Raw genomic sequence first — 25,987 nt, 5'->3', positions numbered from 1 at the left:
CCTAATGCATATGGTATTGGAAGACACCATTATCACTCCAACCAGTAAACAGGAATATTAAATTTGTAAAAAGCTATTGAAAGAAAAGGGAAATTCACCAGAAATTAAAGTCAGTTCTGTCTGCATGGGGGTGGGTGGTTGTTGTTTGTTCACTGCACTATCCCTAGCATCTAATCTGAGCTGTCCACTACCATGACCACTAGTCATCATGTAACTATTTAAATAAACATCTAAGTTAAATTCAAGGAAAAGCTGCATGTGTGTGATTTCAAGTGTCTGATAGTCACATGTGAGTAATGATTATAGTGCCGAACAGAGAAAATGCAGACTCGGTTTACGACAGGGGAAGCTCAGCCAGGAGTCAAATAAATGAACTTTCTCTAAGACTGACACTGGTTTCATAGCATCTTACATGCCTGAAATGGCTTCCAAAAACTCCCAACTACTGTTCCCATAAAAACCTCAAAAAGTTATAGCTCTACAAGTTAGGAAATGGGTCATGCAAAAAGAATGCCAATTTCACAGTCCTTAAATCCCAAATCATTACTGAGCAGGGAGTATTATATTGCAGTAACCACCATGCTGAGCTAGCAGGTAGGAGCAGGGAGTATTATATTGCAGTAACCACCATGTTCTTGTAGGTTTCCTAAGTAATCCAGGGATTCTTATCAAAAGAAAATAAACAGACACATAAATACAAATAGCCTACTCTTAGGTAGCACTTATCTGTCACAAGGCTTTGCTGTTATTTTCTTGTAGCAGTTTATGTGTGGACTTTAGTGCTTTCCTGGCACATGCAAACCTCGTGTGCAAGCATAATTGGGTTGGATGTCTGCAGTGTAGCTGGGATCCTAGGCCCAATATGTTACATAACTTGGTTTTTTCTGTTATTCCTGTTTGGGATTTGTGTGTGTGTGTGTGTGTGTGTCTAAAGCTTACCATTTTAATAGTTAAGTAATATCATTTGTTATACTTTTTTTTCCATTTTATTTAGAAATGCCCCTATTTTATATCTTGTTCCGTATTATTTAAATATATTCCTACTGGTGAACATGTCTTCTCCACTGAGCTGCTATAAACATCCCTATGTGTATGTCTCTTTATGTACTTTGGAGTACTCCTGACAAGTTTTCTCAGAGTGGAACTTTAGTGAAAGGCTATTCATGTTAATGTTCATAATCACTGCCATATGCTCTCCCAGATGGCTCAAGTAGTTGGGAATGTTTGAAAGTATAACCATAGTTTAGCTTGTAATGGAGTTTATCAATTTGTAAAAAGCTTTTGTGCCAATTTAATGAAGGTAAAATTATAGCTTGCTGGGTTATTATTTTCATGTTTCTTGTTATTCATGACGTTGAGCAGCTTTTTATGTTTATTGGTTTGTAGTGTCCTGTGACTCACCATTTCATATTATGGGGTCATCTTTACATTAGAAATTTCACATTTTCATATCAGATTTATAGTGATTCTTTCATAAAAATATTTATTTAGGCCCTCCCTGGTGGTGCAGCGGGTTAAAGCACAGCACTAAGAAGCTTAAGCCACTTCCGCATGAGTTCGATTCCCGCCTGCCCCGGAGGAGGGCCACATGGCGCGGCAGATCTCTCCTGGCCCGCTCGCTGCTCCCCTCAGCAGTGTACTTCGCCCATCTGCCTGTTCTGCTCCCCACTCTGTCCCTGGTGAATCCTCTCACCCTCCACATCTCTGGCCTGTACCCCAGTTCTGTATGAATAAATAAGTAAATCTAAATATATATATATATATATATATATATATTTATTTATTTATTTATTTATTTACGCACAGAAAAACTGGATGTAGACTAGAGATGTAGGCATGAGAGGATTCATCAGAGACAGAGTAGGGACCAGAAAGGGCAGACATATGGAAATATACTGCTAAGGGGAGCAGTCGGTGAGACAGGAGAGGTCTGCTGTGCCATGTGCATTAGCTCCCTTGCCAGGGATCAAACTCAGGCCACCATAGTGATAGCATAATAGCACTGAGATTTGACCCCTATGCCACTGAGGAGGCCCTGTAGGAATCCTGTATACCTTCTGAATATCTCATATTTTCCCTTTTCCTGGGTGAGTTACCATTGCCCAGTTTTTTTAGTCTAGATGTTTAAATTTTAAATTTTATAAAGTGTCATTGTGCCCTTACTGACACTAGCTTCATATCCTGCTTAGAAAGGACCAGCAGTGTTTTCTTCCCATACTTGTGTTTGTCCTTTACAGTTACCTCTTTAATTCCATTGACAATTATATCTTTTCTGATGAAAGAGATGAATTTTATTTCTTCCTGAAGTGATAACAGATTTTCCCAGTGCATTATCTTGACTTTCCCAGAGCAGTGAGTCCTCCCCCACCATCTGCCATAGACCTAGGAAACTGCATCTTTTTAAAAAACGGCCTATAATGAGAGCTGGTCACCTGTTGTTTTCTTATCAATGTACACAGATTGGACACTGAACAAAATGGTGTTACTCGAGGAACTGCATTATGGTGAAATTCCTCCACACTGGGCATTACATTTCTGCACAGAGTGGACACTATGTGCCCGATGGGATCACCGATGACGTCAGTACTGTACCCACGACCATGGGACCCAGGGCTATGCTTATGGCAATTGCTCCCCGACCGCTTTCCTTCCAAACCGCCAACACCATATTTGTCTCGGCCTTCCTTCAGGCTGCCAGAACCCATGTTTCCTGTTCTTGTGGAGAATTGGAAGAGTCTGAGGAGGGAGGTTTTCACAGGTGGCCCTTCAGTAGGCTGAGTGACTTTCCCATAAGTCATGAGATTGGAGAATTGTCAAGACTCTTTCTGGCAGAAGGTGGAGGCCCATGAGGCTGGGCAGCAACGAATCAGAGGGAGTGGAGCAGCAGGCGAGGGTTGGAGGAGGGAACCAGTGTGAGAGGCCATGAGATATGCTGAGGACTGTGTATGTGGCATATTCACAGAAAGTTTTAAAATAATGAAAGATAGTCCCTGACTTCCATTTTCCAGAATCGCTCTCACTGCATTGTTGAAGCTTAACTGTCTGGGTAAATGTTAGCAGCAGTGTGTTAGCCAGTGTCAGACCAGAAAACATAAACCACTTGACTGCTGAGACAACACAGACTTTGCTGCTGTGTGTCATGTCTGGTCTGCCTCAAGTGTTTTAGGACCCTTTAATGGTAACTCCAGTTCCATTCAGGAGCACCCACCAGCACCTATGTCAGCTTACCATGCCTTCCTTCCTTCCTGACTTGGGGCCAATGCACAGATTTGTCTAGAAGCACTTATTCATAAACAGCCAGGGCATACTAGAGAGTGACATCATGTGGGACCACCCACTCTTGTCCTCTAACACTCAGACATACACGCACTCACTTTTTGTTTCTCATTGCCTATGTGTCTACTCCTTTTCCCTAAGACCTCATCCCAAAATTTAAAATTGCCTTTCTGGATGGCATTCTTGTCTGAGGCTCTGCTCTCTGGGGGCTGCGAGAGGGAGGAATCATTATGTGAAGTGATGGTCTTGAGTTTTAAGAGCTGCAAAACAGACAAGCAAATATAAACCAGGAATACCTTGTCCTATATGTTGATCTCAGGGCTTGTGAACCTGGGATGTGGAAAGAACTGAGTTACAGAGACTGGAGTAGGGACTGAGTTCAAGGCCTCATTATCAATCTTTATTCTCCCAGGGTCTTTACACCATTTTCTCAGCATTAGACAATACAGAAAGCATTCGAAACATGACATAAATTTAACATGTCATCATAAACCTTATTTTGACCTTTTGCTAACCAACTCTGAAAACTGTATGTGGCATTAGATGATGCAGGCACATGACTAAGGTAAAGTTATACATGAACCTCTTAAAGCATTCATTATAGAAATAAGGATCAGACTTATACTGTGTGGAGTATTTTCGAGGAATATTAACCACCTCTGCCTATGCTAGGAAGGCTGTTCCTTGTGTCCAGATGATGAATCTATGGAGAGCCAAAACAGTTGCTCACCCCAGGTCTGACTGATGGTCATATGACCTTGGAGCCCCACTCCGGTCACAGTAACCTCGCCATATTCCAGAGGTACCCCTGGCTGTGACTCTATTGTTTCTCCACAGCCTTTTCTTAAATTCATCCCTTTCCAGTTTTCTTAAATTGATCAACTTTAGTGTTAGTGCTTACGGTTATTTCCCACAAGCTCGACTAACACAAGGAAAGAAACTCAATTTCGTCACAACTATCATGAGTATAATCACCAGGTGAGGAAACCTTCTCTTTGTCTGCCCAAAAGAATAATAAATAACTTGACTGCAACTTTTGTTCCTTCTTTTAAGTTACACTGTGTTTGCTTCTGAAATCTGAATTCCTCAGGAATTGCAGGACTTGGTTTTGTTTTCAACAGTGTTTAAAGCGAGGAATTTTAAGAGGTAATGAAAGAAACCAAAAGAGCTAACGAGAGGACAAGCACCTAGAGTTCAGAATAGCAGGAAATGGGCGGTACACAAGTGAGGTCCAGAGCACAGAGCTGGAACCTGGGAGCTGCGCTGGTATCTCTAAGGGTCGTGGGCCAGAACTACAGGCAATTTCTGAGCAACCCTGAGCCATCTTGCTTCCTGCATCCACCCCCTATCCCACCCTCTTTTCTTACTGTGTTCCATAGTCTGAGGGGCTGCACATAGTTTACTCCTGCTCCACTGGCCAGGAGGGCCTCCCCTCCTCTGGGCAGGTGGACACAGTTTTAGTCCCTCCCTCAATGCCCTCCACACCCCACTCATATCCTCAATCCTTGACATCAGGAAGAGAAGGGGCAATGGGCAAGGGTCATCTATTCTCCCAACATTCGGGAAGACTTCTCCCATTTCTGGGTTCGAGTCCAGCCCCCTCCAACCATTCCTCACACTGTTGAAGCTCAAAAAGAACTTCCACCTCACACACCCTCCCTGAAACAGCATTGATTCAAGAAGAGAGGAAGCAGGAAATGATGCCCAGTCAACATCTAGATCCTAAGAAACATGGCAAATTCTACTGCCATACAGTGACCTACAAGAGGTGAAGGATTTTGATGCAAGCTCCACATTTGTGGGAGAATCTTGGAAGAGCACACCTCTGGTGCAGTCCAGCAGGAGCCACTCAGTGCAGGAGTCTGTGGGGAGCACTTCCGTGGCATGGCCTTATTAAGGCTCACTCTCCGGTTCCACCTTCCCTGGGGACTCTCTTATATCTGGAACAGTCGATAGCGTAGGTTTTCAGAAACTACTATTGAACCTGGAAGACTGTGTTTTCAGATTGGCGTCACCTGATTGGGTGCTGTCTGACTTACTGGAGCCTAAGTTGACTTCGCAGGGAGGGGCTTCCTTTGACTCCGTTAACTTCAATTCTTGTGTAGTCCTCAAATATATGGTCCCCAAGTTTCTTTTCAGTGTTGTTATCTTCGGAGATGGGCATGGTGTGATCGGACCCCCAGTCTCCTGATTCAGTCCATTTGTGACTATTTCTGTACAAAATATAGTCTGACTCTGCCAAGTTCTTCTCACAGACCAAGAGAGACTGCCTTCCTGTCTAGTTAGAAGAACATGTGGGGTCCCTTCCGGGGACTTTTGGGTTTCTTCATTGGTGCTGGAAACTGACATTTTAGATGTCACCTGTTCTTCCCTAGAGGCTTGAGGAACATAACTAAAGAACTTTGCAGAATTGGCTTTTGAATCGGCCCCAGATTCACAGGTGACTAAACAGGGGGTGACAGGCCTTGGAAGGGACAGTGGTTGTGCCTCAACCTTACTGCTTATGGGCTCAAAGGTCTGGAAGAAAAAGCCCCAATTCCTGTTTCCCTAAACTTGGTCATATGTGCTTCCAGCTCCAGTTGAGCACATGCACCTAGGAAAGGGAGCTCATGGGAGGTGTTTGTGCAGCTTGCCTGGTGCTTGAAGAGTTCTGGCTTCATGGATTCCTTCTGGGCGCTGAGTTGGGATGAAGCAAGGTTGGCGGCAAGCCAGGATTTGTGCACTCTCACAGGGATCATCCCCTCACTGATCTGCCTTACCTTCTTGGCCAGATGGACTTCCAGGATTTTTTCTAATTGTTTCCTCTCTGGATGCATGGATAAGAAACTTCCTGAGTCACTCAACATGGGTTTAACTGAGTGTTTCTGCATCTCCTGAGAGCTCTTTTGCCAAACCTTCACTGGGGAAATAGCTGAGACTTTGCTTTGGTCTTTGGGGATCCCCCTCAGACACTGCCCTAGACCCCTGTTGAAATAATTTCCTTGCAGGATGCTGAGGTCATTCATCCTGTCAGACCTCCTAGAGCAACTGCACCTCTTCTCCAGAGCGCCCCATCTACCTTGCTGTGACATCACACATGGCAGTGAGGCCCACTGTGTGCCTGGGGTGTGACTCACCCCTGGGGTTTCTCCCTGAAGCTGCATTGATTCCATAGCCTGGATTCTGCAGGACAATCCATCCCGATGTTCACCTCTGAGCTTCCATCTCTGGAGATTTGGTGCCTGGAGAATCCCCTTGACATGGTCCCTGTGAAGGACAGACACTGAGATGTGAGCCTGGAAGGTGTAGCTGTCCACAAAAGGCTTGGAAGTGTCTTGACTAAACACTTGGTTATAGTTTAGGACCACAGGGGATAAAGACATCCTTCCTGGTTGCTTTTCATACATGGGCCATACAAGAGATTGGATTATAGTTTGCTGGTCTGTAGGGCTACACACCCCACAATCACTAGTCTGCAGTAGAGAAAATGGTGGCTGGTTTTGGAGATTGGGTGTGTAATAGGCCTGGGCCTGAATCAGAACCATAGAGTCTGGGACTCGAGCACCATTCCAGCCAAAGCTTGTAACTGGACCCTGAGGTGAGGCCTGAATGTGGCCTGGAAAAGACTCGAAGACTTGATGGATTGATTCAGGAGTAGGAAGCAAGTAGAACTTCCACTGAATAAGGCAGAGGAAGCCTGTGGTTGAGCTGTGGCCACAGTGACCACAGCAGTAGCCACCAGGGGCTCCCTGAGCAGAGGGAAGACCCCAACATTGACTGCATTTCTGGTATAAACAGCCCCCCCAAGAACTTGGGATAAGAGAGCTGATGAAGGCCAGACAGTTGCTCCACTTTGCCTTTCTTGTTCTGGAGGAGTGGGCAGAATGGAATGCCCTCCGAAAGATTTGGGTGGTAGGCTGAGCTTGTCCGTTTTTGGAAATAGCCCACAGCTTTCTTTCCCTCTCTGCATGTTGTGACCTATTCTTCTGGTTGCTGGTTAAAATCTCCAGCAGCTTCTGAACATGAAGGTGGACAAATGAGGGACTCCCTGTCTCTACCTGCCTGCCTGTGGGGCCTCCCTACAAGGAGGTCCCTGATGGGCACTGGGGCAGGAGCTGAGGCTGGGACGCACACTGTGAGGAGGCCGGGAGGAACAAGGCCTTGGTAGTCGCCCACCGCCAGGCGTAGGACCTAGTGGGATAGTTGGTGAGGCCCAGCCCTGCCATGGCTGGGGCTGGCGATGCCAAACAGGAGCTGCCTGTGTTACCTGGAGGCAAGCTCTTTGGCACGGTGTTCAGCTGGATTCTAATCAAAGTGGATCCTTGAATATTTGCTGACCTGGTGGTGGTCACAGCAGCATCAGGTTCTTTCATGCATGATGCATGGACTCCGACAGGTGTTGCTCTTGATGAAATCTGTCCTTGTCAGGATGCTTCTCCAGGTGACTGAAGGACATAGGAGGCAGAAGTTGCAGGTGAGAGAGGAAAGGCCCATTGGACTGGCCCAGTCAGAGAACCTGAGCCCCCCGGAGCCTCATGACTGACTCATAATGCTCTTGCTGTCCTCACCCTTGACCTACTCTCCAGCTGCCTGAGGGCTTTAGCTGCACCCCAGTCCAGAGCTCCCCTCCAGGTCAACACTAGGTTGCCTGTGGTCCTGGGGTCATACCGCAGGCTCTGAAAGGATAAATAATGGAAGAATTTTTACCTCTGCAGAAGTAAAATCCAGTCTTTATCTTTCTCCAGTTCTTTCTGGGATTCTCTGTGAGCTGTAAATCAAGAGACTCAGTCACATGGTGTGGGAGGGGCCAGGGGCCTACAGGAGCCTGAGGACCAGGTGCTCCAGGAGACCTGTGGCTGATGGGACTCTGGAGTCCAAGGTGTTACCCTCATCCAGACAACTCCTGTTCTATATAAAAATATTAAAAATCATTGACTTGGTGTATAAAATAATACTAATGTCTCCCTTTATAGGTCTTCCTTGCAGGATAAAATTAAGATTACTAGCCTTTCTTAGATGCCCGCTGCCTCTCCTGCTAAAGTTGCTGATTCTTTTCTCTCTACTCTTCAACATTATACCTCTACAGCTGCTTAGCTCTCCCCTCCCTCTTTGATTAATTTTGGCATTTCTCTGCTAATCATTCTCTCTCTCCTGTTTATATTTCCAGTCCTTGTCCTCGCCCTCTTCAAGGCTCTCAAAAAGACCCACAGCAAATGAAAGACAATTCAGCTTCAATTAAAAAACAAAAAAGGGGGGGATGACACAAGCTATGCAATTTCTATCAACTGACATATTCTGGATAGAGACGGAAGTGCTCTGAAATATCAGAATTTCCATGCTAACTTATGTTATGACCTCCCTTTTTTGTAATATCAAAGTATTCTAAGCAACCATCAGATTGCCTTACTGATTGCCTTAGTCTCATAAGCCAACTGATTGCCTTAGTCTCATAAGACGCTGCCTGGCTCAAGTGAGCAAGCAAGACAGGAAAGCACTGCCAAGATAGGAAATTCCTCTACACAGCAAAAACTAATATTACAACTGACTGATTAATAAAAGCAATTATAACAAAATTAATACTGTAAGACAAGGCAGTACTAGAACATGCTAAAAAATAATTAAAGTTCTTTTAATGCCCGCACCAGAACCAAAATCTTATCACTCTACTCTCATACTTAAGCTTTTATTGCTCAGTTTTTAAATGAGGACTCTTAACTATCTCCCTTAGTGATTTATCTACCAGAAAACTCCTCCAGTCTAGTCTTCGACTTGACTTTACCCTCTTGCACAACTTCTCCTTGGCCCTCGATCTCATCTTATCCCCCTTCACATCTCCAGCCTAATCTCCACCCTAGCCCGTGACTTGGCTTTTACTCTCTAAGATGTCTCAATAAGAATGAAGATCATTAAGTAACATCAAAGGTTTAAAGGGACTTTATTTTAGTCAATCAACACTGTAGTAAATATAACAATGTTAGCCTTAAAATTTTACGAATTTATGTACCTATCCTAACTTTAATAGATTGATTTTAAGAATAATAAATGTTATAATCATAGCTGAAGGATAATACGACCCTAAACTGTTCTTAGAAAAAAAGATGATTGTAATCTCTCAGCCCAGTTCATGTGTTGATGTCATCCCACTGCTTGCTCCTAATGTATAAAATAAACTTCTGCTAAAGGCAAAACAGGAAGACTTGCACCCAACTCCGATTCCCGTGTCTTCCTTGCTCCCTTTTCCCCTTTTTCTCCTTTTCCCCTTTTTAGGAATCTCCGCTTGCCAACGCCGCTCCCACCTTGAGACCCTGCCTGTTCTGCCCCCAATAATCCGTCATCGGGGAACAAAGGGTCTCTGACACCAAGGCCTGCACGTAATGGCAAGACTCAAGATGGTGGCCCCTGTCATTTACAAAGTAAATTTGGATCCTGAGGCCCAGTCCCTGCTCTGTGAGAGAGGATGGGCAGGGCTCCCAGAGGGATCTGACAGGCTAAGCAACTTGACTCCTGCTGGATGTGGAGGACCCGCCTCCCAGGCCAGGCCCTGTAGTCCACTCCCTCCATATGTCTCTGCAGACAACACACAATTCCAGGCCTGTCCTGGCCTCCTCTGAGCCTGGGATCTGGGAGGTGTCAGGGTTCTTTCTCTTTCCCAGGAGTCTGTTTTTCTGAGGGATGAGCCCTGACCACTTGGATCTGGGAGCTGGGACTCAGTCAGGGACAGGAGAGGGGGTAAATCTGGCCAGGCTCACCTACAGATTCTCACCTTTCCAAGCTCCATGTTTCTTTCTGCTCATCTTCCTCTCCTTCCACTGCATTTGTTGCTGAAAGATGAGGAAACACAATAAGGAACTGGCACCCATGGCTCCCTGGGGGAGTCCAGACCAGGTGCAGACACAGTGCTCACGCACACAACTTTCTGCCTCTAAACCAATGGGAAGTTGGCTTCATTTCCTTCTACTCATTTCCAAAATGGATTAACATATTTTCTGCCTTCCTTCCTTGAAGATCACAAGAAAGGGTCTCTGAGAACCAGCATGGATCTCTTCCCTCACTCTTCAAGAAACACAAACCCTCAGCCCTCCAGGCGCTAAGCCCAGTCAGGTCAGATAGGACCTGCTTCCTGAGCCCTGCTCAGAGGCTCCCAGGGTCTCTGCACTGCCCCCCTCAGCCTCAGCAGAGGAGCACCTGGTTGGCCAGCCTTGACTCCAGTATTCTGAAATTCTATTTTTTTTAAAGATTTATTTATTTATGCTTACAGAACTAGGGTACATCCCAGAGGTGTGGTGGCTAAGAGGATTCACCAGAGACAGTGTAGGGAGCAGAACAGGCAGATCGACAAAGTACACTGCTGAGGGGAGCAGTGGGCAGGTCAGGAAAAGTCTGCCATGCCATGTGGGTCACCTCCCTGATGGGGGATCAAACTCATGCTGCAGTGGCTTTGGAGAGCTTTATAATGCAGTGCTTTAACCCATTGCACCACCCCAAGATTCTATTCTTTTGAGAGAATTGATCTGTTCTGTCCCTCCCAGAATCTTGCATTGAGCCAGAGAAGTGGAAATAAGAGAGAATCTTGCTGTATTCAGAATGGCTCAGGAGTTTCTTACCTTCCTGATGTTTCTGTCTTTCCTGGCCGGTGGTGAGGATGGAGCACTCTGAAGGAAGGGAAGGAGCATCATGGAGATGATATTGAACTCCCAAGAAATAGAGTTGGAACTCTGCCAACTAATAATAACGCTTTTCAGAGAAAAGAGAAAACTCTCCATGATCTGAATAGCACTGCTGCTCTTGAGCAACTGAGCACTGGAGGAAATTTAGGGACTTAAATCCCAGCTCTGCATCACAGAAAGGTAACTTTGTCTAAAGACTGCTGACTGCAAGGGAGGGGCCAGAGAAGGAGCAGGCAGGACCAAGGCCCCACCTCCAAGGCCCAACCCTCCATCCACCTTCGTGGGCCTCCCAGGCCTTAATTTTTTCTTCATTCAATCTAGAATAGAGATATTTCCTTGTTCCTGGTATCTCTTGGAGACCTTGGCTTAAACCCATCAATTTCAGTCTTTGAAAGTCTTATGTTCTCAGGGCCTCCCTGGTGGCAAAGCGGTTAAGTCTCAGCATTATCACCATTAGGGCATGCCAAGACTTGAGTTTGATCCCTGGCCTGGGAGGTAACCTACACGGTACAGGAGATCTCTCCTATCTTGCACCCTGTTCCCTTCAGTAGCATATTGCAGTATATCTCCTTTCCTGTGCCTCTCTGGTTAGTCCTCTCACACACACATGCTGTAGGCCTACACCCTAGTTCTTATATGCATAAACAAGTAAAAATAAATCTTAAAATGAATTAAATTCTCATAAGAATTTTGGCTATTTCTAGTTAATTTATATTTTCAGAATTTCAGTCTTCTGCTCATTTTTCATACCATATTTTTTCATGAGACTATTAAAAGTTCTACTCAACAAATTTAACGCATACCATATAATATCGTTTTAATTCATGGGGACCAGATATGATCTCAATGAAGCCAACCCCTTTCTTTTGATAATAAGGTAATGTCTGCTGCAGCAATAAGCTCTAAGAATAAAATAACCCACAAAAGAAATCCAGAGTCACTCAGACTTAGAAGCAATTCCGTCTCCTTGCCTTGTTAAAATCATCTGATTGGCATCTGACCATCACAAAGGTAATCTGTGAAGCTACTGATATTTTCCTATTGAAAATAAAAATACTTAAATTGACTGTTATTTTACATATCTTCTTTGAAGTCACACTGTGTTTTCCTCTGAAATCTGAGCTCTGCAGCAATTGCAGGATTTTGTTTTCAACAACAGGCTTTTGAGATGGTTGCTTTCCCTTGGTAATATGCATTGAGGATTCCGTCAGTCTTTTCATGGCTGGTTCCTGCATATCTTTTTGTGCTGAATAACATAGCACAGTCTGGGGGTTGTTGTATCTACCACCAACTGGATTGCTGCCATGTTTGGGCAGTTGTGAGCTAAACCTCTAAAGTCATAGTTTTTGAGGAACTATCAAGCGGCACAACTGCTACTCTGGATGATGACAATGTGTTTAGTTCATACACATACATATAAGCCTATGCACACACACACACATATATGTGGGTTTAGTCTATACACACATATGTATATCTGTGTGTATTTACGCATATACATATATTCACATATAGTCTGCAGGCACATTCCAGTAGAGAAGATGTCAGCATGACAAGGGGCTGAGAGGTAGAAGCCCAGAGAGAGGCCAGAAAGCGCAGGAGTGTTCAGTGTATACAAAGACAGGAGTCCATGTACAAACATGGCTGCTGTTATTAGTTGGAACAAACTGTTACCTGCTAGATCAGCTCAGTGAGCCTTAGCTTCCACCTTCAACTACTCATCTTCTGACAAATTCAAATGGTTTCTTTCTTTTTTTTTTTTTACAGATTTATGTATTTATGCAGACAGAACTGGGGTACAGGCCAGAGGCGCAGGGAGCGTGAGAGGATTCACCAGAGAGAGAGTGGGGAGCAGAACAGGCAGATTGATGAAGTACACTGCTGAGGAGAACAGCAGGCGGGTCGGGAGACATCTGCCACTCCATGTGGATCACCTCGGGGCGAGGATCGAACTCATGCTGCAGTGACTTTAGCTTCTTAGTGCTGTGCTTTAACCCGCTGCGCCACCAGGGTAGTTCAGGGTAGTGCACCACCTCGATTGCTTTCTTGATGAAGACATGAGTTTCTGACCTGTCTCATGATCCTTCTCCATGAAGAATTTCTTTTAAAATTTCTTGGGAGGCAGATGTACTCTCAACATTTTAGTTTGAAAAGACCTTTTATTTCTCCTTTAATGTTGAAGGAGAATTGCTCAGAGTACAGAGTTCTGGTTTGGTGTTAGTCTTCTTTCACTACTTGAACTATCTCATGATTTTCTCTTCTGCTGCTGGGCAGATTTGTTGACCTCAAGAAGTGAAGCTCTGGTTAAGTAGCTTCCCCTGCGTGTAGGCAGTGATAAGGAGAACGGAGTGTCCTAGTGTTTCAAAGTTAATTCTTTCCCTCTTCACCTGCCAGAAGCCACCTCCAGTCTTTACTGTGAAGTCCTGTGGGGATCATGGGAATGAAATTCTCAAAAAAAAGAGTGCCCAGAGACTCTGACTCCCTGTAGCTTTGACCTTCACACTAATCACGGTGCATGTCCAGCAATTCATGACTGATGGCTTTCACCCCAGCCCTGCTTGTGAGTTTCTGTTCTAGTGAGCTGTGATTCTCTCCAGTTTGGGACAGTGGTTTGTCCTGCAAACTCCCATACCAGATAGACCCAAGGAGAGTTGCTGACTTGGTCATTTGTTCTGCCTGCCATTATGGTGGAGCAGTGACTTCTAAGCTATGGACAGGCAGGGTCAGAAACAAGAATTCTGGTTATGTGTCTATTGTTTAAATAATATCTGAGTGCATTTGTTTTGTAAAATACTCAAGGAATAGTTGTGCAGACTGAGAGAAAATATAAAAGTCTTCTTTTTCCCACTTCCCTGTTTACAATTTCCTTCCCTCTAGATGGGAACATATAAAACTTGATGTATATCTAGGTCTTCTTCAAAATATTTACCTGCACCTTTACGAATACATCCACACAATCTCATAAAATTTCCATTTATGTTAACATTTCTTTAGTTTTTCACTCTTTCAAAAATCTGTGACAGGGACAGTGAGGAAGCTAAAAGGGAAGAATACCAGCCCCGGTGCTCATGAGATCCTGAAGGCTGGAGACAGATATCATTTCTTGAATTGCTCTGACAAGCCTAAGATCTTCGCGAAGGCATCGGAGTGCTGGGTGCTCATGTAGCTGGTACATGCACTATGAGCTGAGCTGGGGTGTCTGAGCTGGAACTCCTGGTGCTGGGAAGGTGGGAGGGCTTATGTGGGTTTGGAGCTGAGCCTTGGGCAGGGCTTGCTGGCTTCTGCCCATCCCCCTGCAACCTTCTCTGAGAGGGCTAGTGGCGCCCTTTTCAATGGTCCCAGTGATCACCTGTAGTGGGGAAGGGTAGGAGCCAGAGCTGGGGTGGCATCTGGAGCTCTGTGGGGCACAGCCTTCCATGGTACTGTCCGGGAGCAGGAAAGAACACTGGGAGGAGCCATCTTAGAGAGACTGATCCACAGAAACTGCAGTTGGAGCTAAAGTTGTAAAACAGTGGTGGCTTTAAAGAGGTGAACATTTCAGGCCAGGGGCTTTTTAGGGAGCTTTGGTCCATGGACCTGTGTGGGAGGTAATAGAGGAAAGAATTATACTAAGTTATAGTTTGTAATAATTTAGGATTTAAGGACTATGAAAATAACAATCCATTGTCTAACTTGTAGAGGTACAACCATTAGACAATTTTATAGGAACAGTAGTTAGGAGTTTTTGAAAATACGCCATTTCAGGTATGTAAGATGCTATGAAACCAGAGTCAGTCTTAGAGAATGTTCCTTCATTTGACTCCTGGCTGAGCTTCCCTGGCCTAATCTAAGTGTCTGCATTTCCTCTATTTAGTACTGTAGCCACTACTTATATGTGACTATCAGGCACTTGAAATGACACAAGAGCAGTGTTTCCTTTAATTCAATGTTTATTTAGATGTTTATTTAAATAGTCATCATGTGATGAATGTTGTTCATGGTAGTAGACAGCATAGATTAGAAGCTAGTGACATGTAGTAACAAACAGCAAACTCCCTGTGTAGATAGAGCTGACTTTCACTTCAAGTAAGAATTTTTGTTTTCTTTCAATGGATTTTTACAGATTTAAAATTGCTGTTTACTGGCTGGGTTGATAATGGTGTTTACCAATGCCTGAGGTATTAGGTCTTCTTGAAACCAGGTGGAGGAAACAAACATATGGAGTGCTGCTCAATGTAAGGTTAATTATAGTGGCTAAGACAAGAACTACTACAATTTCATTCTTCCTTGGAAAGCAAGAGTTTTCTGTTGTGAGTTGTTTCCCTACTGAAGAATATACATTTGATTATGTGACTTCTTCTAGTACCTTAAAAATGACTATTAGTGAGACTTTATAAAAGTTCTCATAATTGTTATATTTTCTAGTGTGGAACTGACATGACATTTGTGCTATTTGCTAATTCACTGGACAGTACTTAATCTTTTAGAGTAATATGTTTGTACAGTGTGATGTTTGTCTACTACCATGTAATTATTGAGTAAACCAATAATTACTCTTAGCTATTATAAATAGTGCTGCAATAATCATAGTGGTGCATGGATTCTTTTGAACTAAAGTTTTTGTGTCCTTTGGGTAAATCCCTAGGGGTAGAATTTCAGGGACATATGGTAGCTCCATTTTTAGTAGACTAAAGAACCTCCATTCAGCTTTCCATAGTGGTTGGGCTAGTTTGCATTCCCACCAGCAGAGTATGAGAGCTCCTTTTTTGCCACATCCTCACCAACATTTGTAGTTGCTAGTTTTTTTTAAATATGTGCCATTCTACTGGTGTAAGGTGGTATCTCATTGTGGGTTTAATCAGCATTTTCCTGATTATGAGGGATGTTGAACATTTTTCATATGCTTGTTGACCAAGTGCATTTTCTTTTTGGGGAAGTGTCCTTTAAACTCTTAGGTCCATCTTATAGCTGGATTGTTTTTTGTTTTTGTTGAGTCCTGTGAGTTCTTTGTATATCTTTGTGATCTGTTTCATATCAGTTGTATAGAGTACAAATTTTTCTCCCAATCAATTTGATATCTCTTTGTTATGGTTAACATCTCTTTTGCTGTACAGAAGCTCTTTAATTAGATGCAGTATCAGCTGTGCATCTTGTCCTTCACTTTTTTGGACTTAGGTGATGTGTTTGTAAAGATGTTACTGAGATCTATGTCATGTAGTGTTTTGCCAATATTGCCTTCTATTTATTTTATGGTTTCAGGTTTATGTCTAATTCATTGATCCATTTTGAGTTGACTTTTGTGCATAGTGTGAGGTAGTAATCTAGCTTCATTCTTTTGCATGTAGTGGCAAATCAATGTTCTTTTCACTTCTTGTATGATATTTTCATCTCTTTCACCATGTTTGGGGGTTTCTTTTATATTATCTTGTTGAATAGTTTTCAGTTGCTTAGTCTCTCCTTACCTTCTGAGATTCCTATAACACTTGTTTCCTTTCCTCACAGTTTCTGATAGTTATTGGCAATTATTTTCTCAAGTCTCTGCCTTTGGTTAGTAATATATTCCTTCCTAGAAACATGATTTGATGTGGGAAAGACAAAAGTACGAGTTTATTCATAGGAGAGTTTCAGCATCCAAGCTAGTATGGGGTACAGTGACTTGGTAAGGTGGTCTCAGGAGTCAAAGGGGAGCATCCTGCTAGGTGATGCCACACACTGCTGAGAGAAGGGAGAATATTCTATAAGTGCTCATGATATGGATGGCCTTGCAGAGGATACCACATGGGTAAGATGTTAGGACTATTTTGACTGATTTAGCTTAGCTGTATTTTCCTTTTCATAGTAGAGAGATTTGTATGCAAGAATGCCAGTATAACATTCCACTAAATACAAGCAAAAATGTTCTATAAAACATTGTTAGGTCCTAATGGGCAGTGTTTTACTTTTTTGGTTGATGCTAACTGGAATTCCCTGAATATCCAGTGAAACTTTCTATCACCCAGAGGGAGTGTTACCTCTCTCTTTGTCCTCTACATTTAAACAAAGTTCTTACTTTGAACTTGGTCAGATTCATTCATTTTTGTATTCACTGTGTGTTGTGTGTGGAGTAGAGGGGGGCAGAGGTGTGAGCCTGTGGAGACTTCTTTTATGAATAGTTTCCTATTCCAAGGTCCCAGAAACTCTCCTATATATTCTATTATCTTTTCTAAAACACCCGGGATGTTTCATGTGTCTGAATTCATTCACCTCTATACTTGGTTATTCAACTTTATTTGTGTCCAAATGTTACGAAAAACTGTCTTGCTCGGGTAGGGAATAACCAAGTGGCACTCCAAGAGCAAGGGGGTTGCCGGTTTTATTATATGCTAGCGGGGCCCAGAATAGAGCACTTGGGGCCTGGAACATAATCCAAGTTTTCCTTTTATACTGTTATATCAACATAGGTTACATGTGTAGATTTTGACGGAGTTATTACACTTACTTGTCATTCAGAGGGAGGAAGAGCAAGAGGGGCGCTTCATTAAATGGGAGGGGGAAGGGGCTAGAGGCCCTGCTTGCCCTGCCACACAGTTCCCTCCACTTGGAATGCAGCCTTGTTAGAGTAAAGGACCAGCCATAAATTCATCAGACAATAGAAGAATTCACAAGTGATAAGGGAAAACAAAATGGCTAATAGCAACTGGGTTAGAATGTTTATGTAATGGGACTTTTACTGCATTGTTTATTGGTTTTCCCTTCTACACAGAGCAGTTTTGGGGCAGTTACTCTCATTTGTCAGGTATGTATATGTACACTGTTCACTTGAGTTCTGGATTCTTTGATTGGTCAAGTCACCCATGTTCTTTCCAATGCAAGCCTGAATATTTGTTTCTTTTTGGTAAAGAATCATCCTCCCTAATTATAAGTTCCCATGGAACTATGGTCATCCACACACTCCATAACTGTCACTAACAACGTTGTGGTTTTTGACTTGGAAGGGGTTTAGTTTTCCTCCTTCAGTCCCCCCAAAGACATGATTGTAGAGGTATTTTACAGTTTGGTTTTATTTGCCTGTGTAAGGGTCTTATGCTCCAGGATTCTTATGTCAGGTAGCCCCTGTGATTTGTTATGATGAGCTTTCATAGGACAAAGTGTCAGCCTTCCATTTGTCAGTGGAACTGTAACCCAACAGGATGAGCCAAGATCCATTGCTGGTTTATGGGAAAAGGAAACAAACACACAGCAATGAGGCAGAAAAGATTTAAAAACAAACAAACAAACAAAAATCCAGCTTCTGCCAGCAGTGAGTAGGCCTGAAGTGACTTAAGCAATAAGAGATAAGAAGCAGAAGAGCTCCCACATGCCCAGGAGCAGTCCCCAAAAGGAAACATCAGGGTTTTATAGTTATGCTCATGTTTGGATCTTGGGGATGAGCCATGATTGTCATACAGCTTCCTGATTGGGTAAACTTGGCCTGCGTCCTATATAGATTAACTAGTGATGAATTTTGAGAATTTTTTTTCTTGTTACTGACTTTTCCTTCCTGTTCTATCTCCTGGGGCTCCAGTCCCAATCCCACCTATTTTGTTTTCTGGGAACCAGTCCCTATCTTCATATCAAGTTCTAACCCCTCAGAATCTTCACCTTTCTTTCTTCAAGTGCTATATATAAACAAAGTCCATCCTCTGGCATCATGTCCTTTTGGTAGTTTATTGGCTGTGGTCAGGAATTTGGGGGTTAGTAATTCTTGAGAGTTTCATGTGTTCCAGTTTTTGTGGCCTTGACTTTCGCAGCAGCAATTCTTACTACAGGCTTGGCTATATTGGTTTTTCTGTTCTTCGATCATGTTGTCAGTTGTCAACACCTCCACATCATGGACATGTGACCCCTCTTAAAGAAGCCCTGAGAGCTACAAACTAAATGTCACAATGGATTCAGAATTACAGGAGTGAAAAGATGAGCAATGTTATATTTGAAAGAAAAGCCTTCAAAATACAGGGAAGACACAAGAAAATATTATTTTTTAGTGAATATTGCACTGTAACTTTATGTAATGTTGTACATAAAGTTTCAGGTGTACATCCTTATACATCAGTGCCCTTAAGTACTACATAAAAAGCACCTCTTCTGGCCACACCACACATGTTGTAATGATAATTTTCCAACAAGGAATGAAAGCTTATCTATAAGCCCTGTGCTTCCTTGGCATTTTCATTAATCAATGTGCACTTGTGAATGTACAAGTGATCATTCTTTTCCTTCCCTCCTTTCTCAGCCTCTTTTCTCTCTCTCTCTCTCTCTCTCTCTCTCTCTCTCTCTTTTTTTTTTTTTTTTTGTTAAAACCAGCTCTGTGAAAACATACTAAAGAAAGAAAGTAATTTTCAGAAATTTTTCTGATGGCAGTGTGTTTTGTTGAAACTGACTAGCATACTGACCATTGCCAGTGGCCACTGAAACATATTTAGTGACACTGTCCTATCCTTCCCCTAGGATACCTTCTGCTATTTTCTATTCCACTCTTCTTATGGCTCCCTGTCATTAAAAATGGGTTGGTTGGGACTAACTGAATTGGCCACAACCCTTCAGTAGATCACAGCCCCTAATGTGACTAAGTTTTTCAAGTTTGACTGTAACTGGAATATTTGCCAGCAAAAGAGAGCCACTCTCTTGTCCCAGAAATGTGGTTCAGATTTCTGTACCTCTGGCCACCAAGTTTTTTGGTTTTTGCAATTGTGCAGGAGAGGGTATCCCTCTTAAATAGCATTCCATTTTACTTCAGACATTCACTTGTTAGTAGTTTCCCATAGGTAAGATTCATTTATAAGCTAATTAATTATGTAGCATGCTAATTTATCTATTTTTTGTGTGTGTGTCTTTCATCCTGATCCCTTCATCTTTCTTCTGCAAAATGCATTATTTTATTCTGACATTTTTCACTTTAGTTAGCTACTTTGTTCTTAATGAAGATTAAAACCAAAGTTAAATATGAGGCATTCCCCTCTCATGGAATCCCAGCTCACATTTTTTTTTTTTTTTTAGGAACCCCCATGAAGACTAGAACTAATGACTTATTATCTGATTTTTCAGCATACAACTGTTTGATTTTACGTTTTAAAAATAAAAGTCGGGCCCTCCCTGGTAGCACAACAGGTTAGGACACAGCACTGCAAGCTGGCTGCAGCTGCTTCAGTGCAAGTTCAATCCCCAGTTCCCAGAAGTGACCCACATGGTGTGGCAGACCTCTCCTGACCCGCCTGCTGCTCCCCTCAGCAGTGTACTTTGTCAATCTGCCTGTTCTGCTCCCCACTCTGTTGCTGGTGAATCCTCTCACCACTCCTGCACCTCTGACTTATACCCCAATTCTGTATGAATAAAATAAAATAAATCTAAAAATTATATAAAAGTGATAAGACCAGTGTTCAAATAGGTAGAATGGTAGCACTTCTGCATCCAGAGCTATGTGACACAAAGTCCCACAAATGAACGTCTCCTAAAGTGTCAGTTTTTTTCTCTCTTCCCCAACCCTCCAGGCTACAACATTGTGGTAGAATGTGTAAACTGATCCCTTTCATTTTCTTGGTTGTCGATGTCCTGAGAGTCAAATTGAGTATTCCACATGTGGAAGGAGACAGACAACATGACTGAGTTAGGAAACTGAACATGAACACATACAGAATGTCAGAAAGGTCTATAGAAGAGATTGCTTTTTTCTTTTACTCCTATATTTCTTAAGAGAGCAGCAAGACTGGCTGACTTACTTAGTGCTGGATGACTGCCACAGAACCGTATGAGACAGGACTTTGCACTGTTGTGATATATTGAAAAAATTGCTCCATCTCTTACTGGAGTCATCTCTTATACACACTGTTGAGGATCGACTTTTGACTCTGAACAAAACACAGTAGGAAAACATTCAGTTAACCAGGTTTTGAGAATCAAGCTATTAAAAATTTTTCCCTGGCCCTCCCTGGTGGCGCAGTGGGTTAAAGCACTGCACTGAGAGGCTAGAGCCACTTCCACATGAGTTCGATTCCCACCTGCCCCGGAGGTGACCACATGGCGTAGCAGACCTCTCCTGACCTGCCCGCTGCTCCCCTCGGCAGTGTACTTAGTCAATCTGCCTGTTCTGCTCCCCACTCTGTCTCTAGTGAAGCCTCTCACTGCCCCTGAGCCTCTGGCCTGTACCCCAGCTTTGTATGCACAGATAAATAAATCTAAAAATTTTTTTTCCCTTTTGAAGTGTTTTATCAAAATATTTATACCCACCTTTTGTTATACCCTATTATAATTGGTGTAGTACTATACAATGATCCAATCCTAAATAATTAGGAAATAACAAACCAAAACAAGTTATAAGCAGCTTATTTGAAACAATAACCCAAATCCTTCCAAAAACTGAATCCCAGAACCAGATGGTTTCACAAATGATTTCTACCAAATGTTCAGAGATTAACTAACACCAACATCTATAATAAATGGTGCTGGAAATATGGACTGGCATATGGAAAAAGTGAAACAAGACTGTACTATCTCACCCGCTATACAAATAGCAACTCAAACACGATATTAATCTTGAATGCAAGACCTGAAGCCATAAGCAAAACACTCCATTACATGTACCTCAGGAACATTTGAGAAGTAAAGAAAATTAAGGCGAATATAGAGTTGAGACTACATCAAATTAAAATCTTCTTTACACAAAAGAGACAGTAACCCAAAGGAGCAGGGAGCCCAGCCAATGGGAGACAATATATAATATGCAATATAAATTGGGACATATGATACAACTGATGAGACAGACAACACATATCTGCAAAGAGCTTATACAACTTAACAACAACAAAACAAACAGTAAAAAAAAAAATGGGTAGAAAAATGAAAAGAAACTTGAAAGCAAAAAATGGAAAAGGCCAAGGGTATTATAAAAAAATATTCAATGTCTTCATCAGGAAAATACAAATCAAGACCACAATATCCCAGCAAAAAAGATGAATATTAAAAAAAAAAAAACTTGTAACAAATGCTGGTGAAGATGTGGTAAAACAGAAAACTTCTATGCTAATGGTAGGAATGTTAACTGGAATACTGTGGAATACTATGGAAAGCAATGTGGAGGTTGCTCAAAACACTAAAAATGGATCTACCATATGATCCAGCAATCACACACCTAGGAATCTATCCAAAGAAGGCTAGAACCGTAAATCAAAGGAAACCTGCAATCTTGTATTTATTACAATACGTTTACAGTTGCTAAGAACTGGAAACCTCCTAATGTCCCAAAACAGGGGAATCATGCCAGAAGTGGTAGATACACACTATGGAATACTACTCAGTCACCATAAGTGACACTCATGCCCTTTGTGACAACATGGATGAAGATGGGAGGGATTATCCTAGCAAAATGCCACTAGGTGTTGTGATTACAATTTAAAGCAGGGGAAATGCATCCAGGACATCATTCAGATTAATCCCTCTGTTTCTCTGAGGACCAGCATTCAAAATGGTTCTGTTCCTCTGGGTGTCAGCATGAGCCATTACAAGTGGGCCATGCCAGGAAACTGGTCACCACTTCCTTGCCTCAGGCAGCACTTCCAAGTGGGCTTTCCCAGTGCCACACACCCATTGCTAGAACAGCTGGTTAAATTTCTGTTTTGTTTGAAAAGAGGAAATAAAGAGCAAAAGGAAAAAAAATATGCCTTATTCAGATTCAGTAACACAATGCAACCAGATTTTAGAGAAGACCTTGGAAGATTTATTGTCTTCATTTATTTATGCATATACTATTTATCTGTGCATATAAATTCTAGAATGTAGGCTGGATGTGCAGTGGTGAGTAGATCCACCAGAGACAGAGTAAGAAGCAGAAATAGGCGGGCTGACCGAAATATACTGCTGAGGGGAGCAGCGGGCAAGTCAGGAGAGGTCTGCTGTGCCATGTGAGTCACCTCCCTGCCTAAGGATCAAACTCATGGTGCAGTGGCTGGCGCATCTTGATGAGACTGACACTTTAACCCATGCACTACCAGGGAAGGCCCTGAACCAGCCTTCTGGGGAGTTCACTTTGCCAAATCAGTGTTGTACAAATTTGAAAATATATTCAAGTTTGTGTGTGTGAATTTTGCAGAACTTATAACATGGAATCCTCTTAATGTAAAGTAACAAGAAACAAATTTAAGTATATTGAAAGTATTTCTATTTCATAATGTTTTATCTTTATACAATTTATACCAATTTCCTAACAAAAGACTTTTTCAGCAATTACATTTTTAGTTTAGCAATAATTCTTTTTCAAATTAATTTTCATGTAAGTTTAAGGTTTTGCTATTTTAGACTTGGACACTTGCCTTTCCTTAAAAATAAATTAAATTATTGTTCTGTAGCCCAGATTTGGATCACTCTGTTATACTTTCCCATGTTTTGTGTTTCAGACATGATTTCTGCTCCTTCTCCAAAAGTGTTCTCCCATATTATGCTTTTAAAAAGATACTACTGTTCAAGGAAAAAACACAAATAACTATGAGCAAGTGAAAAATTGATCTATGCCCCCTATCAGTTAGGGAAATTAAGACTCAGTTTTTCCTGGCCATAGAGGGAATTTTTTCATAGTGATAATCAGAGGCCCTCAGTTATTAGAGGTCAAATGACCTCCTGTATCTTTAAAGTTTCTAGAGGGTACATGAGCCCTTATAATCCTGGATTTGTAAATATGCATATCTGTGGATCGGCATCTATGGTGCCATCTTTAAAAAATAATCAGAAATGGTATCAAAGATTGAATTTTAACCAAAGTGCTTTATAATAAAGCAAAATGAGGAAAACAACTTAAATTTAAACATAACACCAATAGTTAAATAATTTATGGCATGTTCACAAGGTAGACCTATCTATATCTGCATTAAAACCAGGTTTTAAATTACATTAAACATCGTGACAATGTTCTCAGCATTTTTAAAAATTAAGATCCAAAAACTTGTAGTAAACTTGTAGTAAAATCCTGACTTGAGCAAATTATAAATATATCATTGTTTAGGTGATTACCTATAGTACTTTCACACACTGAGATGCTTACTTTGAACATTTACACTTGTGAGGAAAGTACTTCATTTGGGGAGAGGAAAGGCTGGAGGCTGCCACATTCTCTCCCCCTGCCCCAGCAGATGCAGAGGTCACCTGCCCCAGCCCAGGACTTTCTGGTTTACACTACTGACTGAGAGAAGGTGACTGAGCAAACCCAGTGGTGGGCACTTGCACACACTCAGGAGACTTTCTTTCGGAGCTTCACAGGTGGATTCTAAAATGCCCCTCACAGCTCAGCTCTAAACTTGAGTAGAAAGATGGTGCAGGCTCCTGTGGGTCCAACTAGCACCTGATACATGACAGGTTTCTTAGCAAGTTACTCACTGGCCCTCAGTGCTGTGGAGACATTTGTGGCCTTTGAACAAGTCCCTCCACCACCTTCCAACATCTCTGTGTAAGAATATAGATGAGTTTCACTTGACCCTATAGAGAGGATAAAATGAGGGAAAAGGTTTCATCTGGGTTTTGACAGATGAGGGAGTGCAGGGGTTTGTCTGCCGTTAACTTTTTATGACAAAAAAGTTAGTAGCAATGTCTATGGAAAACTGATAATATAATGAAGCTCCTGTCTTCTTCCCCGGCCTTGTTTTTGTCATTTGTCATTCTGGTATCCTGTGAGCATCTGCCTAACTCTGCCTAAATCCCCACTTTGTCTGTGTGGTGGTGATTGTCAATACCATTTTATATCTTTTAATCATAGTTAAAACTTTCTGATGCTAAAATACAGAAAACACTACCTACCATACATTGAACCACTTGCTATATCCGCATAATCCAGGTATGACATTCAGCACCCTCTTCCCAGAAATGTCCCAGGCCCTCTTTCATCATTCTGGGCTTGACAGCTTTTAACGTTCTCTGCTGGTGTCTAAACAGTATGTGCGTGTGAAGTTCCCTGGCTGATTGTGTGAGCTGGAAACCAAGACCAAGAGAAGAAAACATACTGTTGTACATCTCATAATAAAAGAATATCAAGCCCTATTTTTTCAGTTAATTCAGAATTTATTTTGATGACAAAATATTGTCAGATGGTTGTACTAATTGTTTTTTGTATGTTTGGAGTTACAGAAACTAAAATGTGACTTTCTATCCTTAAAGAAATCTTTACAAGGCTGGTGTGACTCCACGTTTTATTGTAGTGGAACTATTTGTCCTCCTCCAGAACTGGTAAGCAACCTTATGCATCGTTAAGCTTTGGGGACATTTAGAAGTTGTGCTTTTTGCTTTTGACCACTTTTAATGATTAATGTCTGCATCACTTTGTATAACTGCTATCAGAAGCACATTCTAGAAATACTAGGGAAGCAGATTTGCATTAACTGTCAGTTCTGGCCTTTGCAGTGTAATCCAGACTCAACTTTTTAATCCATCTCTATTAAGGTACAATTTGCATGCAGAAAAATAAGCTAAAATGTATAATTTGAACACATTCTAACAAATGGACACAAATACCACTACCACCACCACACCACAGGTCAAGTCAAACTAAAAATCATTTCCCTCATTCAGGAGTGTTCGATAATGCCCCTTCGAGACTGTACCTTGCTCCAGGACACCATTTACATAGCAGTATAGTTACTGCTTTTATAGAATTTCGTACATATGAAATCATACAATTTTTTTTGAAAACCCAACTGTTTAGCATGACTTTGAAACATGATTGTGGTGTGTGTGTGTGTGTGTGTGTGTGTGTACTTGCATTGGGGCATGGAGGGGGTTGTGGTGAAATTCACAGAACATAAAATTAACCACTTTCTAGAGTACAGTTCAGTAGTATTTAACACATTCACTTATTGCATATCAGTCACTATCTTATTCAAAAATCCTTTTGTTACTTCCAAAGACAATGCTGTGCTCATTAAGCAATGCTTCCCCCTTTCCTTCACCATCGTCCCTTGCACACACTGATCTACACTCTCAGCACTCAGAGGTACCTACTTGGATATTTCCCACAAGTGGATCCTAGAAGACATAGGACCTTCTGACTCACAGTGCATTCACTAATACCTTTACACTGTTCCTGCAGTTATATA

General features: G+C 42.1%; 1 long non-coding RNA gene across 1 annotated transcript; it reads right to left on the bottom strand.

The window, feature by feature from the left end:
- Nucleotides 1-1,979: 1,979 nt before the first annotated feature.
- On the bottom strand, nucleotides 1,980-10,078 carry LOC105853787. Its single transcript, XR_001145556.1, has 4 exons — nucleotides 10,019-10,078; nucleotides 7,963-8,023; nucleotides 7,594-7,700; nucleotides 1,980-6,522 (listed from the first exon to the last, which is right to left on the bottom strand). It is a non-coding gene; the product is annotated as an uncharacterized LOC105853787 (long non-coding RNA).
- Between the last annotated feature and the right edge of the window lie 15,909 nt (nucleotides 10,079-25,987).

Source organism: Condylura cristata, unplaced genomic scaffold (assembly GCF_000260355.1).
Source record: "Condylura cristata isolate star-nosed mole 26May11 unplaced genomic scaffold, ConCri1.0 scaffold00017, whole genome shotgun sequence".
In the NCBI taxonomy this organism is placed as follows: Eukaryota; Metazoa; Chordata; class Mammalia; order Eulipotyphla; family Talpidae; genus Condylura; species Condylura cristata.
Note: the sequence above shows the minus strand (reverse complement) of the source record. Positions and strands in the feature narration are given on the sequence as shown.